We start from the raw sequence: 8,595 nt of genomic DNA, 5'->3' as shown, positions 1-8,595 counted from the left end.
TAGTCAGAAATTCCCATGGTAATCTCTACCCTAAGCATGTTGGCCACAATGCCAGGAAGGCAGGAGGTGTGTCAGCACATTGCATAAGTGCCTTGATCATGTAATCAGATACTGTGGTACAGGACAAAGTGAATAGAGGAAGCTCAAGGAACAGGCAAAGTAAAGGGGAAAAGAGGAAATGAACAGAACAGCTACCACATTGCACTGGAAGCCCAATAGATACAACCATGCTGTTATAGTTTGCTGATACAAAGAGGTTTCAATAAAATTCCAAATCTAATCGTGTCAGAAGTTATTAGGCCACTTGATCCATGATCAAAAGCAAGAAATAGATAGGTATTTTGCAACGCAGAGCACGCACCCTGAATTTAGGGTGTGTGTGTGTAGGTGTGGGGGGGTTGTCTGGTGAATTCATTGATATTGTTTGTACTTCATTTTTTTCTGAAATTCATTGCAGGTTTTGTCTCAAATAATTATAGGAGGATTGGGAAAGTCTGAGAATGTTCTTTCATACAATCTCTGAAATGTCACTTTTTAAAAATTGAAAGGAAGGGGTTCCCCATTCATACTGGATTTTTCCTATTTTATGCACCATTGTCTTCTGATCACCTCCAAAATCACCTTCACTTAAGTTGACATATTTGGCAAAAAATGAGCGATCACTACACTCTACTTTTATGTACAATAAATATTACAAAATGACTGTGGTGAGGGATAGTTGAGAAAAGCACTAAGTTCCCTCATCTGTCTCTCATCAAACAGCCTGAAGATTATGACATTTTAAAAAATAATCTCTGTTGTCAGAAGCTTTAATGTTATCAGTTATCTGTACCCAAGACTTTGTAAATAGTGTTAGTATTGCAAAAAGAGACATTTTGGGAATGAGGTCTACAAAACATGTCAGCATTCAGGATATAAGCTCATTCTGTTTATTTCCAGCTTGATTTCTCTAGGAAGGAAATGTATTTATTCTCTTTTCATTTACAGAATCCTCCAGATAAAAGACAATTGTTTGTGAATCATTCTGCTTGTTCTCTCCATCAAGTTCTTGGCCTTTGAAACTAGTTGTTTTTTTTATTTTATCAAAACTGTATAAATCTTGGATTTTGTAGATGATTTGGGAGAGGAAGGTACAAGAAGGAAAAAAACTGATCCAAATCTATGAAAGCAATGATTTGAAGTACTATTTTGTATAAGTTTGTAAGGAATCTTCAATTACTTAACCAACTGCCCCCAAATTGAATGAATACTAATTTTAAACTGAAGTAATACTCCTAAGATAGTTGTAAAAAACAGTTTGTGAGACAATGTCAGTTATATTTCTTATACTAACATATGTAAATAAACATTTGCATTTTTATTGCTATACTCTTACATAAACTAAAAGTGTAAATATAACTCTAGCAGGTAACCTAAAGTGATATTTCCTTGGAATAATATTCAAACCATTGTCTTTATATTGTGCTTCTAGTCATGATCTTCCATTTTACATATTAATAGTTTTTGTTATTTTCTCTATAAAGTTGAACACACTCTTTATAGATAATCAGGCAAATAATTAAAATGGAAAACATATCTATATAATTTATTCTGCTATCTAAGGATGATCACTCAATTTATCTTTGTATCTTTCTTTCCAGTGAGATACTTATTATTACTTGAGAGTGGCACTTTGCAAAGAGCAACTGTCGCATAGCATCAAAAAAAAAAAAAAAAAAAAAAAATTGGCCAGGCGCTGTGGCTCACGTCTGTAATCCCAACACTTTGGGAGGCCGAGGTGGGTGGATCACCTGAGGTCAGGAGTTTGAGACCTGCCTGCCTGCCTGACCAACACACAGAAACCCTGTCTCAACTAAAAATACAAAATTAGCCAGGCGTGGTGGTGCATGCTTGTAATCCCAGCTATTCAGGAGGCTGAGGCAGGAGAATTGCTTGAACCCGTGAGGCGGAAGTTGCAGTGAGCCAAGATCGCACCACTGCACTCCAGCCTAGGCAACAAGAGCAAAACTGTCTTCAAATAGTAATAATAATAATTTAAAAAATAAATGTTATTAAAATTTTTAAGGGATCATAGATTTAACGTAGTTGTACTTCCTAAATTGATCATGACAGTCTAATCCTCTTCATTCATTTAGGCTTTAATTCTACTGGATTTACCTTTTTATTTGGGGTGGGGGGAGAATTTTTCTGATTTTCCAAATACCTTTTGTTATATTGCATTTTGTCTGCTATACCTAGATATTGATGAGAGCAAATATCTGCAGAGCATAGTAAAAAAACTTTGATTCGAAATTCAGGCCTTTTGTGCATCTCAAGTTCAAATTTATATAATGATGAGTTCAAGGCCAAGTTTAGAATCCATATAATTACAATCTAACCTTTCAGGGCCCAGGATTCTAACACCTTTTGTTCATATATGAGAAAATGTGACTTGGGTGTGGTGGGTCACACCTGTAATCCCAGTGACACAGGAGGCTGAGGCAGGAGGATTGCTTGAGCCCAGGAGTTTGAGACCAGCCTGGGCAACATAGTGAGACCCCATATTTACAAAGCAGTAAAAATAAAACTTAGCTAAGCATGGTGGCACATCATGTCTGTAATTTCAGTGATGGGAGTCTGAGGTGGGAGGATCACTTGAGCCTAAGAGGTCGCGGCTACAGTGAGCTATGATTGCACCACTGCACTCTAGCCTGAGTGACAGAGTGAACCCTGTCTGAAAAAACAAAATGGGGTCTTTAATCTCAAAGGTTAATTAAGGCAGCTGAGTGTTGAGAAGTCATTTGAGTGGCAGTGTTTGGAAAATATCTGACAGTGTATGACAGATTCATGGATAATCTATTAGACAATTATTCCCCATTCAGAACTGAAGTTTTAAGGGTAAAAACAGCTGATTACCAAGATAAGGAAGGATATTATAATCAAACAACATTGTGACATTTGGTGTCACTTGGTCTGAGAACAAGGATAAAGAATAATACCTGGATGATAAATAAGATAGTTTCCTCATCTAGTCAATAACCTGCACTGTAGTGCTCTTCACATAAGAGATTTAATGAGGCTTAAGTGAAATGGTTAATGTGTTAGCTCTCTGACTGCTAATCAAATATATTATTGGGTACTTACTACTAAGCACAATGATGACTGCAAAGCCATAATCATTTCTCTCCAGGGGCTTCTAATTTAGTGGCTAATGAGAACTATAAGCTGTAAGGGAGGCATAGAAGTAGTGGTGATACAAGAATAGGTATAAACTGAACAATGAGGGGACATAAGCCTTAAGTTATGCTTTGGACATAAAAACTCAATGTGGTCAAAAGACCAAGAGTCTGATGGAGTCGGCTTCTAATTGCTGTAGAATCCTGAGCAAAACATTTAGCTTTATGGGTGACTTGAGGTGGCTCTATTTATTAATTTGGATTTGTTTTGAATTAATTACTTTATGCATGTGTGTGTCAGTCTGATTTTCATAATCACAACTCATCCAAGGATTTTCTCAAAAGTCAGACTTACCTAGAATATCTGTACCAATGAACTCATGAAGAATGGCTCAACGTTGAAGAGAATGCTGAGATCTAAGGGAAAAGATACAACAGATCACAAGAAATTATTATGAACAGTTATATGCTAGCAATTTGCAAAAACCTAGATGAAATAGGTAAATTACTGAACATGTGCAATCTTCCAAGATTGAATTATTAAGAAACAGAAAATCTGAACACATCTCTCAATTGCCTATACTGGTACCTAGAAATGTATTTTATTGCATTACGTATTGAAACAATTCATTCGGTCAATTTCATGGAAAGCCTTCAATGTGACAGGCCCTAAGATGGACAAGGGTAAACTGGCTAACACTGAGTCATGACCTGCAAATAACTATGCCAAACCTCCAAGGGAATTTATATTGTAATGTGCCAAAGCTTCTATTTAGCATTAAGGCAATGGAATAGAGTTTTTATTTGAGCTATCATCAAGAAAAGTAGATGTGACCGTTTTGGACACGGTGTTGTATATGATCTCTTTGATCCTGCAGATGTTTTAACACTACAATTAGCACATAGTAGCTAAATAAATTCAATCAGTTCTGTGTTGTGAATTGGCATGCATGTAATACAAACATAAAATTTAGCGAGTGTTTTTTCCTAGTGACCTCTGACCTTGGTCATTGCAATTCTTATCTCATCTCTGATTTAGCCTCCAAATTCCAATATTCAAATATCCGTTTATATCATGTCTGTCCTCTATGTTAAGGTCTTTAGATTGAATGTCTAAAAGTGATTTACTGCCAAAATGGCAAAATGTGGATAAACATTGAAGCTGAGGTATGATCACCTGGGCTCATTATACCATTATCTCTACTCTCTTAAATGTCCACAACATAAAGTCAAAAGACAAAAAATAATAATAAAAGATATTTTAGATATTGTCTTTATGAACAAAATGAGTATAAAGTTGACTTTTAACTGTACCGGAAGAAAAGTTTACAGAAAGACTGAGCAGGCCTAACTGTATCTGCTGTCGATCAAAAACACAAGTATCACAAATATTTTCTGCTTTATGAATTTTGCTTGCATTTAACAATCAATCTCCTATGTTTCTAAGTTTCCTGGAAGGGGTAATGTCATATAAACCTTAATCCAGAGTTAGACCTTGAAATCTTAGCTGCTTAAATCACTCATTGCTATATAGTGGTCATTGTTATTAACTTAAAATTCAAATCCCACAGGTCTGTGTTTCATTTTTAGCACATCACTTCTGGTAGGGACCAGATGTTTCCTTTAGACTAGATTATGGCTTCTTATTTGCTTCTCTTTTTTATCTTAAAATTTATACCTACCAATAGCTTCCATGCGGTCATTTGTAGGGCATTACAGTATAGAGTCCTTGAACTGGCAGCTTGGAATAATGTCTTAAGGACAAGGAAGGAAGCTCTAAGGGAATAGTGTGGAAAGGGAAAGAGAAGGAGACAAACAGTATATGGAGATACCAGATGAAGCTAAGAAAAAAACAGACAGCACACTCCAAACTTGCTTAATTGTGATCTCCATGCAAAGAAAAAAAAAAAAAAAAAGGTCTATGGGAAACATTCCAATTTGCATTGTAAGTGTAGCTTAGTATTCAGGTAAACTTTTAATAATTGTCTTTAAAATATAGCTGAGTATTTCCATGGCTTAATATTCTCCTTGTATTATTAAATTTTTCTATTATGTATCATTTAAGGGGAAAAGCAAAAACACAGACAATGTTATTCACTGTACTTCTTTTGATGTAAACAAAACAAAATATATAACTTCTAGATAAAAAGCAAACTGAAAATATTAGTGAAAGTCCCCAACCTTAATTTTAAGAGCTTCCAAAATTGCTTACAAGTGTGTTCTGTAATGCAAAAGATGTTCAAGTTTATGGATCAATTAAGACATTAAGGTAATAAACCAGAATTAAAACCAAGTATTAGCATATACTTTACATATTAATTTTGGTCAGAAATATTCCATCAAAGATTAAAATTTTGTATCACATCTACAAACAGAAAGGCAAGGGTTAATGTCACTAACGTGAGCTCACTTCTTTCAGGAATCTATGACTACAGTCCCTAATTTTGATAATATATCAAACAAGTATGAACAGAAAATGTGTAAGTTTTCTTTGTCATCTAAGAGACTATAGCAATGAGTTGTTAAATGGCTATTTGAAATGTATCTCACACACAATTATAAAAATATCTTGTTATATAATATTATTAGGTCTTAGGTTTTTTGCTAAAAATGTTTCAATTTTGATAGAGATGAAATCTCTTCTCCTATGCCCTCATATTTATGACTGATTTCTGGCTATATGTTGTGTCACCTCCTGAATCATGGATATGACCACTGATTATGATCTGAATTTGGTAATAAGATACATGAACTTGACATGCCACCCCTTATCTTCCTCTAATTGTAAATTGTTATAAAGAATATACAATATTTGCTAAAATAAAAGTATTTCTTAGAGGTACCTAGATCACAACCCCAAAATAGTATGGCAAAACATATTCAATTTATAAACTTAGAGTTCCAAGGTAAAGCATACAAATCTGGCAATTTAATGCCAATTTGTGAATAAGGAAATGGGAGATCATGGAAAATAATGAATTGCAAAGTTTAAAATAATAATAATAGAAACATCAAGGCAAAAGATACCACAGATACCTTGAATATCATTGTAAGGTTCTTTTTTACAAATCTGGGACACTTAGGTTTTCAAGGACAGTTGGAAATAATGAAGCAATGAGGAATTATAAGCCAAGATATGCCAAACATGAAGAGAATAAACCTTTGCACTAACCTTTCATACCTTTTCAGTGTCTTCCCAATTCTTACTGAATGGATACCTTGGCCAAGCATTTAACATTTTCTGTGATATTTCCTCAGTTTTCTTCTTTTTTTTTTCCCCAAATTTGAAAATGATTTCCTACTTCTTGAGTTGGCAGAGCTTCAGGCAAACTTAATGCCTCTCTGCTTCATGTACATATCCCATATGTTTAAGGGCCTCCAAGTCTTTTTTTAAACCATTTGCTCTGCCTAGAAGCTCATTTCTTTCCCTTTCCACATGTTCAAATCCTATCGATTTTTTCAAAGCTTTACATAATATCCTGTTATCTCTGCATTTCCTCATCTCATTCTGAGATGTCAAAGCAAATTATTTATGCATATCTTATGGTTTAATAATTAGCTACTTTCTATTATAACTCTCATCTGTCTACTATTATAATGCAGTTTTTCCCAACCACTGGTTTCCAATATTCAAGGATTAACAATAACAAAACTGGTAAATGTGTCTGTTTCCATTTCGATTTTAAAATCCATTCGGACTCTAACTGCTTAAAAAGGAAAACAGTTTGAGATCCTCTTAGTGGTTATCAAATGAGCACACATTCACCTTATCAAACTGAACAGTCCTAGCTGTAAGGAGACCTTCAAACTTTATTCAATTTTACATCGTTATTATTATTACTTTTAAAGTTATTTTAGATATCATTGGTTAAAGGTATTGGCAAATATAAGTATATTGAAAATCACAGTTGAAAGTAGAGAAATCTCTCTCTGTAAATTTACAACACCATCTTTATTGGATTTGAAAATTACATTCAGTTGATTTGTATTCCAACAAAGCAAGAAGTGTTGTCTGGTATTTCAAAACCAATTATCAAAAAGAAAATGTAGTATCATATATATATATATATACACACACACACACATATTTAATGTTTTATTTATTAGCATAAAAATAATTCACATGGATGGAGAAGTATATTTATTAAGCAAACTGCACCTTCTTTCTTACCTCATAATTAAGAAATTAAATACTAGAAATATGAAAAACAAAATAATACAATTTAAAGTGTGAAATACAAAAATTCAAATAGCAATTAATAAAAGAAGTGTTTATCTATATTTGATGACCAAAAAGGTAGTTAAATTTCAGGTTACTTTTCACTATATATTTGGTTCTAAAACACAGTACATTAAAACTTAATTTATGTGTTAACACATTATGCTTTTATTAGCTGATTATTTTAGAGTAAAATTTATTTGTTAGTATGAAAAAATCAAATTTAGCTCTTCATTGGGGTATTATTAAAGAATACATAATCCTTAACAATTTATTAATATAATTAAAAATCTAACTATCTTATAATATTAAAATGAATAATATTTTTAAGAACTGGAGGGTTTACATAAATATAAAAATGGGCCACAGGTCAGAAAATGTTTGGAAATATTACTTGACAATAAGAATAACAAAAACTAAATTAATAAATGCTTTATGGTTACTGAGAAATGTAATATATCAACCAATAAATAGATAAGTAAATACATAAAGTGGAAGGAGAAAATAGCCCCTGAGGTCATCCTCTAGAAGTTGAGGACAACATCTGGCTGATAGCCAGCAACGAAGGAGAACCTGTCTTACTACCGTAAGGAACTCAATTCTGTCAACAATCTTGTGAACTTAAAAGGGACCCCAAGTGCCAAATCAGAATTCAACTCAACCAAAACTTTGATTTTAGTCTTGTGAGATACTGAGAAGAGAATCCAGCCATTCCATGCTCAACTTCTGACACACAGAACTATGAGGTAATTAATAATTAATGGTAATTATGACTTTAAACCATTCACTTTTTGGTAATTTGTTATGCAGCGACAGAAAATGAATACATTAGGGGTGCTATTTTATTTTTTTTGCTATTCATTCCTATCATTTTATGTATCATGACAAACAATTTTTTTTTTTTTTTTTTTTGAGACTGTTGCCCAGGCTGGAGTACAGTGGCACGATCTCAGCTCTCAGCAAACTCCGCCTCCCGGGTTCACGCCATTGTCCTGCCTCAGCCTCCCAAGTAGCTGGGACTACAGGCACCCACCACCACACCTGGCTAATTTTTTGTATTTTTAGTAGAGACGGGGTTTCACCGTGTTAGCCAGGATGGTCTCGATTTCCTGACCTCGTGATCCACCCGCCTCGGCCTCCCAAAGTGCTGGGATTACAGGCGTGAGCCACTGTGCTCGGCCAACAAACAATTTTAAGCTATGTATGGGACTATAGATTTTT

Source organism: Theropithecus gelada, chromosome 3 (assembly GCF_003255815.1).
Source record: "Theropithecus gelada isolate Dixy chromosome 3, Tgel_1.0, whole genome shotgun sequence".
Taxonomy (NCBI): domain Eukaryota; kingdom Metazoa; phylum Chordata; class Mammalia; order Primates; family Cercopithecidae; genus Theropithecus; species Theropithecus gelada.
This window is presented reverse-complemented; position numbering follows the sequence as displayed.